At 41.3% G+C, this 11812-nt stretch overlaps 2 pseudogenes; both read right to left on the minus strand.

Moving 5' to 3' along the window:
• LOC117525785 overlaps positions 1–11812 on the minus strand; it is a 52661-nt pseudogene that overhangs the window by 13771 nt on the left and 27078 nt on the right.
• Positions 1–11812, minus strand: part of LOC117527102 — a 40340-nt pseudogene that overhangs the window by 11298 nt on the left and 17230 nt on the right.

Genomic DNA, 11812 nt, shown 5'->3' on the forward strand with positions numbered 1-11812 from the left:
CGTTTTGCACCCTGCTTTGACACAAACAAGCTACTTCATTTGCACTTAACTGCCGTCTCATCACCTCTTGAGCGAGCGTGTTCTCCTGCAGTGACTGCTTTTCATTCTGGAGCTGTATGTGCCGACTCAGCAGCTCTGAATGCTCAGACTGCAGCAGCTGTGTCAGCATCACCTCCTCGATCTCCACCGAGCTCGGCGAGAGGTCGAGCACATGCACTTCAGCCAAGATGGATGGATGGACCTCTGAGGAACAACAGCAGGGAAACGTGCACTGAGTCACTGCTTACAGAGCAGCAAGATTTGTTCTATACCAGTCACATCCACAGGGGCCGGACAGGATGTGATATACTTAGCTCTCAGTCGTGTGAATGAAGCCACAATGAATTTACTGTTTGTTTGGGTTTCTTTTTTACTATAAATCTGTTGTAAACTGCTAAGGTTATAATATAAAAACAGAATGACCCATAGAGGGCAGTATGCTGGTGTTTGAAGAGTGAATAATTCTATTGCCTCTGCAACAACACATATGGGTACAAACATTTGATCACATTAAGGCAGCTGTGACGTCTAAGAAACTGATTTCAGTACGTAGCTGTCACTCTCAGCATCGTGAACAGTGTTGTATAGTAACAAAGTAAAAATACTTCACTACTGTACTTAAGCACGTTTTGGGAGACTTTGTACTTTACTTGAGTTTTTTTTAATTCAGCTTACTTTCACTTTTACTTCACTACATTTCCGACCTTAATTGCATACTTCTACTCCGATACATTTTCTATACGTCATGGCGTTACTTGTTACAAAACACACACACACACACACAAAAAAAGTCATGTTTTCACCCAGAGACACCACTGATTACTAGTGCAATGAAGTCAGGCCGATTTGTCATGAGGCATGTCCCATAGGCTTTTTTGCAGTTGCGCACTTAGGGGGTGATTGTCAGGAAAATGATCATTTCTCTACATTGATTACAGACCTGCAGCGGGTCTGTAATCAACTTTTCTGCAGTGCGGCTTTGCTTTGAACCTTGAACCAATCGAAGCAGTGATTTGCAGGTCGAAGCAGTGCTTCGATCGATGATTCGTGGATTTTATTTCGCTTTATCCTAATTTTTTCCCCGCTAAAACCCTGAAGAGCATATGTCTGTGAGTAATATTTAATATTTTTATGTTAAACCGACCTGTTATGGTCTTCTGAAACCGTTGATAGATGTATTTAATAACTTATAAACGGGACCGATGCTAACGCGTTACCATGTCTATGGCGTTTTCAATGTTAAAGGTAGCATTAAGCTGTTCGCATCAGCACGTTTGTGTTGATTTGTGTTCATTGTCGTAAAAGAGTCAAATTGTAATTTTTAAAATTTATTTTTATTCATATATTATAGCAACAACAATAATAGTCTACATAATAGACAATAATAGTCAATAATAATAGACTAATAATGTTACAATACAATTTTAGAGAAAAAGACAAAAAGAACCTAATGAAACAAACCACAACAGAAAAGATAAAACCATGTAACAATGAAAATAAATAAATACATATAGAAATAACTGTTTTCTGTGAACACCTAGTGAGTAGCCTACTCTCATTTAGGTTTTGAAACCTTGTTTCTTAAGTGTTTTTGTGTGATGTGCACAATTTTCAGTATTTTGACTAATACTACCAGTTATTTACAAGCCTAGATAAACCTTTATAAAAGAAAAATCAGTCCGTTTTTGATTATTAACATTTACTTGTACTTTTACTTTCAATACTTGAGTACATTTAGTTGTACATTACTTGTCATACTTAAGTACAATAAATACTAGATACTTTAAGACTTTTGAGTAGCATTTCAATCGGTTACTTGAACTTCTACCAAAGTCATTTTTTAAATGAGTATCTGTACTTTTACCAGTGTTGCCACAGTTACTTTGAAAAAGTAATCCAATTACTGATTACTCCTTGAAAAAGTAACTTAGTTACTTTACTGATTACTCAATTGGAAAAGTAACTAAGTTAGATTACTAGTTACATTTTTAGTTACTTTCCCCAGCTGCCGACAACAACCCTCTGCCACCTCAACATGACAATGACACTTGTTTTGCCAAAACTCACTTTATAGTCACCCTTTCTTGACTTCAATGAAAATAAATACTTGTTTTATAAAAAGTAAAATAAAGACCTCTTTCTTGACCTCATATTTAACTGTTGACAGCACTGTAACAGTAAAACTTGCAATTTCTAACCTACATTGTTTATAAATGTAACTATTAAATTCATTCTAACATTTAAATTCTCTCTAAACATTTTACTTGTCGAAATTATTAGTATTTTAAGTAGTATTAGTAGTTGTAGTAAAAAAAAACGACTTCAAAACTGGACCTTTAATCTAGGGGTGTTGGGGGGGCACATCCCTGCCCCACGCCCCCATTCTATCTGGATTCGCCCCTGCTTTGGCGTTTGAGCACAAAGAATGAATAACATTTATTTATGCAGAAAACATGACCAGATTTACAGGTAAGAAAGTTTTATTGTGTTTTCACATCATGTGGTCCTCAGAAAGAGAGTTTAGGTGCATTTGAGTGGAAAATAGTGTTAGTTGTTGATGCGTCGCGGAGGATCAGCTGTTTTTAGCAGCAGATATGGAGCGGCTCAGCTCAGAATTCTAAATAAAGGAGAAAACAAAAAGCATAAAAATGTATTTGTAAAGCTCAGTGCAGGTGTGCTGTTGTCACCGTGCTTTAAGAGGTGACGACGAGTTGTAGCTGCTGCAAAAAACTGCGGATGAAAAGCTCACAGCTCGCTTAAAGTGGGCAGTTCAGTTGAACCACGACCCCCTGCCCACGGACCAAGTTTAATGCTGCTATCGACCCACACTGCAAAAATAATAGTAACGCACAGTGACTTGGAGAAGTAACTTTAATCTGATTACTGATTTGGAAAGATTAACGCGTTAGATTACTCGTTACTAAAAAAAGTAGTTAGATTAGAGTAACGCGTTACCGGCATCACTGACTTTTACTTAAGTGTGATTTTCCGGTACTTTATACAACACTGATCGTGAAGTCAGTCTACAACAGCACAAAGAAGTTGACAACTAAAATCTAGACACAAGGTGCAAAACTGAGGTAAAAGATACTCCTTTTCCTTACCGCTGTCAAGTAATCGAACCGGCAGAGGAGTGCTGAGAAACAGGCAGAAATCAGGATGAACGGATTCACTAGGCGGCTTTGAACCTGGAAGGTGACAGCCGCCACTGCGCACCAATCAGGTCAGAAACTATGGACTTGGGTTTGCATGTTCTATGTTAGTTAGCAGCACTTTGAAACCTGCAACACAAACATAATAATAATAATAATAATAATAATGCGATTTATTTATATTGCACTTTAAATAGAAACATTTACAAAGTGCTCAGCATAAAACATCAAACTAGAACAAGAAAACAAAACTCTGTATCCATAGTGCAAATAAACATACAGACAGCATATATAGCAGGGATGGAACAGTCCATAATATAATCAGAAGTTTTAACTTGCACTTGTAGCGACAAACTGTGTTAACTGACAATGGTTTTCTGAAGTGTTCCTGAGCCCACGCAGTAAGATCCTTTACACAATGATGTCGCTTTTTAATGCAGTGCTGCCTGAGGGATCAAAGGTCACGGGCATTCAATGTTGGTTTTTGGCCTTGCCGCTTACCTGTAGAAAGTTCTCCAGATTCTCTGAATCTTCTGATTATATTATGGACTGTAGATGATGGAATCCCTAAATTCAATTGAACGTTGAGAAACATTGTTCTTAAACTGTTGGACTATTTTTTTCATGCAGTTGTTCACAAAGTGTTGATACTCACCCCATCTTTGCTTGTGAACGGCTTAGACTTTTGGGGATGCTCCTTTTATACTCAATCATGACACTCACAATTAGTGTCCTCAGTTCCCAAACACTTATTGAGTGTTGTTAGGAAAGATGATGTAACACAGTAGTAAACATACCACTGTCCCAGCTTTTTTGAGACATGTTGCAGGCATCCATTTCAAAATGAGCAAATATTTGCACAAGAACAATTAAAGTTTATCAGTTTGAACATTAAATATGTCTTTGTGGTGTATTCAGTTTAATATAGGTTGAAGAGAATTTGCAAATCATTGTATTCTGTTTGTATTTACATTTTACACAACATCCCAACTTCATTGGAATTGGGTTGTATAACTGTAACAAAACGGCTCTTCCAGAAAACCTCCTCATGATGTCACAGCATGGACAACAATGTCACAGGCTCCACGAAACTTCAAAGGACAACAAAAGTATGTGAATTTTCTCAAATCCTGCCAAAGTTAACACAAAACCATGGCTCAATATCCTGCGTTATCACAACCACCCTCTTGGACATTTGTAAACTTTTCTAAGGTATGGACAAGGTTTCACACCATTACATTATGAAGTTACTATGCAGAACAGGGTTTTACTTATTGGGACCCAGATGAGGTGTACAATTTGCATTATGAGAGAACATCAGGTTTCCTGAACATGGTCCAGAACACAGGTGCCTCAGTGATGCCGAGGACCCCAGAAATTCAAGGAGGTCAAAGGGAGGATCACATATGACCTGTCTGTGACTGACAGATGCTACTATCGGGAGGGAGGGTGAATCATTGCTTTGCCTGGGTGGTTTCCAGTTAAGACCCTGTGTGGTTCTCTGGAGTGCTCAGCGTGCCAACACACAGATCCAGCACATGCTCTTAGACCAGATCCAACCTAACTATGGCGTGTCCTCTGCAACATACATACCACAATCTCAACAAACTGGGTGTTAATATTCTGTCATGAGTTATTTTTCCTTATACGGATGGTCTGATACAGAAGCAGCTAAATACGAGGTCTGTTAGAAAAGTATTGGACCTTTTTATTTTTTTGCAAAAACCTGATGGATTTGAATCACATGTGCTTACATGAGCAAACCTTGAACCTTCGTGCACATGCGTGAACTTTTTCACGCCTGTCGATTGCATCATTTTCTGGTAAGCAGCCTTTGTGTGAGGACATGTGTTGTGCGGATTTTCATTGCAAGGAAAAAGACGGAATGACTGGAGCAGCGCCGCATCAAATTTTGCCAGAAACTGGGCGACAGCCAGGTGGAAACCATTCGGATGATTCAGACGGGTTTCGGTGACTTTTCAGTCGTGTGACTATCCGAGAAATTGTGGAAGAGGTGGGCATGTCACAGCATGTCCTGTGAGACTTCAACACAGAGGCGCTTTTGCTCCGCCGTCAGCAGCAGCATGAATTTCACAGCCACTCTTTTCATGGCCAAATCTTCTGTTACAGTGGAATGTACCGAAAAAGAGCTGATGTCCACCTCTTCCGCAATTTCTCGGTTAGTCACATGACGGTCCCGCATCAATGATCTGGTCATTTCAGCACGTTGATGGCGACCAGAGCGTGGCTCACTCTCCACCGTTGTGCGGACGTCTTTAAACCGGTTGTAATGCTCCTTAATCTGTGTGATGCCCATAGCATCATCACCAAAAGCCGTCTGAATCTTCTGAATGGTTTCCACCTGGCTGTAGCCCAGTTTCTGGCAAAATTTGATGCGGCGCTGCTCCAGTCATTCCGTCTTTTTCCTTGAAATGAAAATCCGCTGAGCGCACTACACATGTCCTCACACAAAGGCTGTTTACCAGAAAATGGTGCAATCAACAGGCGTGAAAAAGTTCATGCATGCACATGAAGGTTCAAGGTTTGCTCATGCAAGCACACATGATTCAAATCCATCAGGTTTTTGCAAAAAATAAAAAGGTGGGATACTTTTCTAACAGACCTCGTATGTATTTGGCACCGACACTAAGCTTTAATATGCCTGAGTCTAACAGCATTTCATGTCATGTAGTTGAGTGGATAAGATGCTGGCCTGTCAATATCAAGACCTGGGTTTGAATTCCGCTCATGCTACCTGTCTGTGTCCTTGAACCAGACACTTAATCTACATTGTCTCAGACTTCCCAGGTGTAAATACGTACTGGCCTCAGTTGGGAAAGTAACCAGAGTCAGACTGGCACCCCGTCCAGGGGAGTCATAGGCTCTCATCCGTTTCATGCTACAGAACTCGGAGATAAGCACTGGCACAAATGGGCCTCGGGGTCTATAGAAGACACTCATTTCAAATGATGATAAGGCTGAACAGAGCTATTCTGAGGTCACTGCTACAGAGTGAATCTGGCTACTTCAGTAAATTCTGTCTCACCTGAGCAGCAGTTTGCCAGACTTCCATTGGTTTCTCCATCTGATGTGTAGCAGCAACAGCATCTCTTTCCAAGATCTCTGTATGCTGGAGCTCCACCAGCTGATCCTGTAGCTGTTTGCAACAACTGCAGCTGACATTCACTTTCCCCTAGATGGCGGCACACCTCCTCCTTGTACTTTCTGGCCTGCTTCAGTTTACAGAGCGCTTCCTCGACGAGCTTCTGCAAATCCTGGTTGCGCATTATTTGGAGCTGCATACAGGAGCGTTCATAGACGGCCTTCACCCATCAGCACAGAGACTCAAAGGCCTCGCTGACATCTCACACGGACTCTGGCACAAACTGGGGACTATTAACGATCTTGCCAAGCTTCTGCAGCTGATCATTTGTCAAATTGTGGCAATCAAAACACCTTAACTCCTACAAAACTAAGGGATAAGAAGACAGATTATCTACATAGAAGGTAAAATGCACATCATGAAAAAAAGTGGGATGAAACTTGTCTGTCAAAATAAAGTGTTGATTGGTTGATCTTTTAATGGCAATGCTTTTTTTGACCACTGTCACTGATGGTTTGCTCCTGGAGTAGGTATGATCTTGAGACCTTACTTGTGTGAAGCTCTCTGAAGTGACATGTTATGATGTGACACTGTACTTTTCACACACCTGCTAAAAGATGTCACGTAAAAGAAGCTGTTTGGCGTTCCCCCAGCCAGGCGGACAGTTGAACAGAAAACAAATAGCATCCATGATTCTCACCCACTGGGTGGATCTCTGTAGTGGCACACCTCTTCCAAGTCAGAGGATTTCAGGTACTCGCAAAGTTTGAGGCCTGACAGGAAGAGAGCACCGACCTAGGGAAGAGTTAAGCCTTAATGGTCACTTCCTGTGATCCTTCTGCTATATTATGAGGAATTTGCATCCTGGGAACTTTAGGAATACACGGTGAGCAAAGATAAAACATATCAGGCAATTTTTCAGATAAGTGCCACGGAGGCTATTTTTAGGTTTTATTCTGAAATTATTCAGTTATGCAGCCTCTCTTTATGCAGGTGGGGATTTTTTTAAACATACCAGCTGAAGAACTATGTCAGACTCTTTAAGGGTTGGGGTACATCTATTAAATGTGAAATCAGACCTGGCAATATAGGTCTAAACGTGAATGATTCCCCGTACTTGATAAATTACAGTAGCTAAACATTTTAATACGTTCTTCACCACTATTGCATCAAAACTTATGAATGCACTCCCAATTGGTTCAGGAAAACTTGGCATTGAAGCTGCATTGACGCTGAAAGATCTACATTTTTCCACACAGAAAACTGATCAGGAATCAATAAGGGAATTGGACCGATAATCAGAAACAATAATGGCGTCTATGTCAATAAAATGTCATGAACTGCCATCCCTACTCACAAATTGGCAACTCCAGTGGAAAAATGTCAACGTCAGAATGAGATCTCACTCTAGGGTGTCTTGTAATTGATGCTTTAACATTTGCTCACATAAATGATATGTACACATAATAAAACCTGAAACCTCCTCACCTGTTTCTGAATATCGAGCTGCTCCTCCAGGTGACGCACTCTATCCTCTTCTTCCATGCATCTGTGTTCGGCTTCCTCAAGCAGAATCTTCTCATCAAATACAGCCCTGATGAGGGATTTTTCATCCTACACAATGTAGGCGGACGAATATAACTGGATTGGTAACCTGTAAACATTCCATTGATTATATCTTTGTGTTGTGTGTGTGTGTGCATGTGTGTGTGCGTGCGTGTGAAGGAGCTGTGTTGCCAATATATAAACATGGGTTCAGTTTCTGCTCAAACCCTGAATTTTCACTGTCAAATTCAGGGTTTGAGCCATTTACAGCTGTAAATGGTACCGCCTTGTCTGTGGATGTAACCTGCATTAACCTGGTGTCCCATCCAGTGGGAGCCATACAGTCCCATCTGTTCTAGCTATGGAATCCAGAGATGAACACTGGCAAACCTACTGTACTGGGCACTTCAATAGGTGTCAAAATCCAACCCCTCATCCATGTCATGACATCTGGGTAATGGGTCATGCAGGGGACTGCCTGATGGGGTGACATATGGTGGGGACCTTGTGTGCCCTATGGCCACTATGGTAACCACGGAGGCCCAACAGGAACCCTGAACATATGACAGCTAATGGGGCTCTGGTGAAACAAGAAGTCCTCAACAGTGCACCTAAGTGCCACTCTCACAGCCAGTGTAATGGAACATTTTTTCATCTTTAAAAATTGCTGGCTCAGTTTCAAAACATATTTTTCAGGTCAACATATACTGTATTGATTTATTTTTAATTCAAATTAGCAAGTCGGTTTTGAATGAAAAAAAATCTGGACTAAAATGTGTGTGTTGTGCAAACTTTACAGATTAACAAGGTAAAATTCTTATTTACATTACAATCGTGGGTGGTGTTGGGTGTCTCACTGCTGTCTGTCATGGTGAGGGGCATCAAGAAGAACACATGAACCTTTCTGGAGCACTGCTTCAAGTACCTTTGTGAAAAAGAAACATCAAACAAGCTTTATGATGTACATATCTTTTCCTAATACTTTTTAAGAAGTTGCTTTACAATAAGCCCATCTATGGAAATGTTTTTAATGTTTTTATATTTTATCTAATAATTTGCTTCTTCCTCATCATCTTTTCCCCATTAGCAGTTAAATTACATTATTGCTCACAGCACTTGAAGTGTTAATTGATCAAAATCCCTTTTATATTTTCAATCAGAGCAGATAAAACCAACATGCCATGGAAGAAGATTAACACATTTTCTTGGGCACATTATGTAATGAATGCATTTATCAGCCTAATTCTTCAGTAACACAATATGATGGAGCTGAATAATAATGAACACCAATGGGCTCAGAGACAACACAGTAAATTAAGCCCAGTTTGCATTTTCACAGATATGCATCCTAGAAGGACACAGTTTAGAACTTTGACAAACCTGCAGTATGATGACATAATGCAAGATTGGGGGGTTGTGACATCACGCACCAGAGTGGCACCATGTAATGTGGGCAAAGTCAATCATAGAATAACTGCAGTCACATTACCACACCGGCAGCATTACTACAGCACAAATGTGGTGTCCCAGAAAACCTCCCAGTGATGTTATAGCATGTACGATAACGGTACAGACGCCACAGAAGTACACAGGACTACCAAAGTATGCCAAATGTTGTGATCAAGGATGTGGTGAAAGTTCAGTTATGGCTGAAACAAGGCCATTGTGAAAGAAGGAATTGCTGGGTTTACCATGCTCCCCCCACCCAATAAATTAAGGGTATTGCTTCAAATCATGAGTTTACAGGATGCATGAACATGAAAGTGTGGGGGAGCATTAGCATGGTGAGTAACTATTTAGTAAGTTCTTTTCCTCTTACATTTGAAACATCCATCTGTCCATAAGGTATTGCTTTGAGGTTTTCCCAGCAGTCACAATGGAAACTGAGAACCCCCCCCCAGCTCCCCATCTGTGGACAGTCCTGGGTAGCTTCCATGGGCCATGAACACCAGGAGTTGTTCTCTGACAGAACGCCTGATTTTCTCATGGATGAGTACAATTACATGGACTTTATCCACCCTACTTTTACTCACAACCTCTTGTATGATTTTATGCAGCATATTCTCATTACCTGGATGCACCTCAGTCAGGTGGTAGCCCATAAGACAGGCGGCTAAGCGCACAGTGGTCTTCCGCCCCGTGCCAGGCTCTGAGCCGATTAGTATTCCGTGGCCTCCAGGGAGCACAGCCCTGAGAATGTGCATCAGCTGAACCACCCTCTGCTTGTGCACAATGTATTGAGATGTAATGTAGCTTGTATCAACTTCCTCTTCTTTCTCTTGCTCTTTTCTCTTCATGAGATTAGACAAGCGCGATCAGCACATCAAAGCTTTGCTTCTGATAAAAGGCACCACATTTGACAGTTGGGTGCTGGTTCACTGAGCTGAGAGCGTCACTGATCTCAGGACCATAAGCAGTGTTGGCCAATACGTCCTGCATGTGCCAAAAAATTTTGGGAAGCAGAATGGGCGTGTCCTGGTATGTCTCCTCTGACTCATTATATTGAGACTGCGAGAGTGATTTATTCAACCTACAGGCTTTCTTCTGGCCTGACCAGACGTTGACTTAAAGTCATGGCATTTGAAAAACCAATGGAAGCCAGCATTACTTCTGCAATGAGCCTATAATCTGGATAGGTTACTGATACAGGTCTGGTTGCAAGTCGTAGACCATCTGGAACCTCAGCCCAGTAGCCCTCTGATGAGATAAGAACACAAACATAGTCAAGGTTGACAGAAATGCATTTTCCTGAAAATTCCAACTGGCAATTTGGCTGGCCGATCTTTTGGGAACCTGCAACATCATCAGGAGTTTTGTCTTGTGGGTCTATGTATACTATTTAAGCTTTGGTTCTCATTAGCTCAGATAATGATTGGCGAATTTCTACTAGATACTGTCCAAGTGATGACAGAACCCCTTGAGTTAAAAAGACTACAGAGTCCAGAATAAGCTATGTTCCAGTCTGGGGGGCACCAAACAGCATCTGCTGAACAACACCTGGAGTCATGTTCGGCCAACACTGCAAAATAACGATCTGTCGCCCAAGGGCCATAGTCAATTGGATGACGGTGTTCTTCTTTCCAGACATATGAGGGCCACTGACATCTGTAGTTTGTCAAGGCATGAAAAATCCCCAGCCGTGCCTGATCTGTAGAAGGGGTATGCACCATCATGCAATCTTCTGGAGCAAAATATTTGTAACCATATCACAGCCGGTGACCCAAAACATCCACATAGCATGTTGGCTGGTTGCTGTCTCTTTGTCTCTGAGCTTCTAAATCTACATTGTATTTCATCAAAGTTAGCCATTCAAAAGACGACTCAAGTTTGCACTGCACCTCCATGAGAGGAGACAGCTGATGTGCACAATTCATCTTAAGAAGCACTAAAGTGCAAAGACACATCATCTTGTAGTCAGCTGCTTTTCAGCTGTGTAGAGCCGAGTGTCTTTATGTTACTCAGTTTGGATTGTTGGAAAGCTTTCTGAATGACGCAGCACCACACAACTTCCTCAGCCACCAGCAGGCACTGAAGAGGGTATGCAGAAAGGAGATCCAACATTGGTAATGCATTCTTCTGATCAACATTAAAAAAATGACTGTTTCCAAGTTTCTCATCACACGTAAGGTTTAGATCAACTGGTTCAAGTTGCTGTAGTACAGAAGCACATTGGTTGATGAGTTGGACCATGGTCAAATGGATACGCTTCTCAAAAGCACAACACCAAAGAACCAAATCAAATCAAATTAATTTTATTTATATAGCGCCAAATCACAACAAACAGTTGCCCCAAGGCGCTTTATATTGTAAGGCCAAGCCATACAATAATTACGGAAAAACCCCAACGGTCAAAATGACCCCCTGTGAACAAGCACTGCACTTGGCGACAGTGGAAAGGAAAAACTCCCTTTTAACAGGAAGAAATCTCCAGCAGAACCAGGCTCAGGAAGGGGCAGTCTTCTGCTGGGACTGG

Source organism: Thalassophryne amazonica, chromosome 15 (genome assembly GCF_902500255.1).
Source record: "Thalassophryne amazonica chromosome 15, fThaAma1.1, whole genome shotgun sequence".
In the NCBI taxonomy this organism is placed as follows: domain Eukaryota; kingdom Metazoa; phylum Chordata; class Actinopteri; order Batrachoidiformes; family Batrachoididae; genus Thalassophryne; species Thalassophryne amazonica.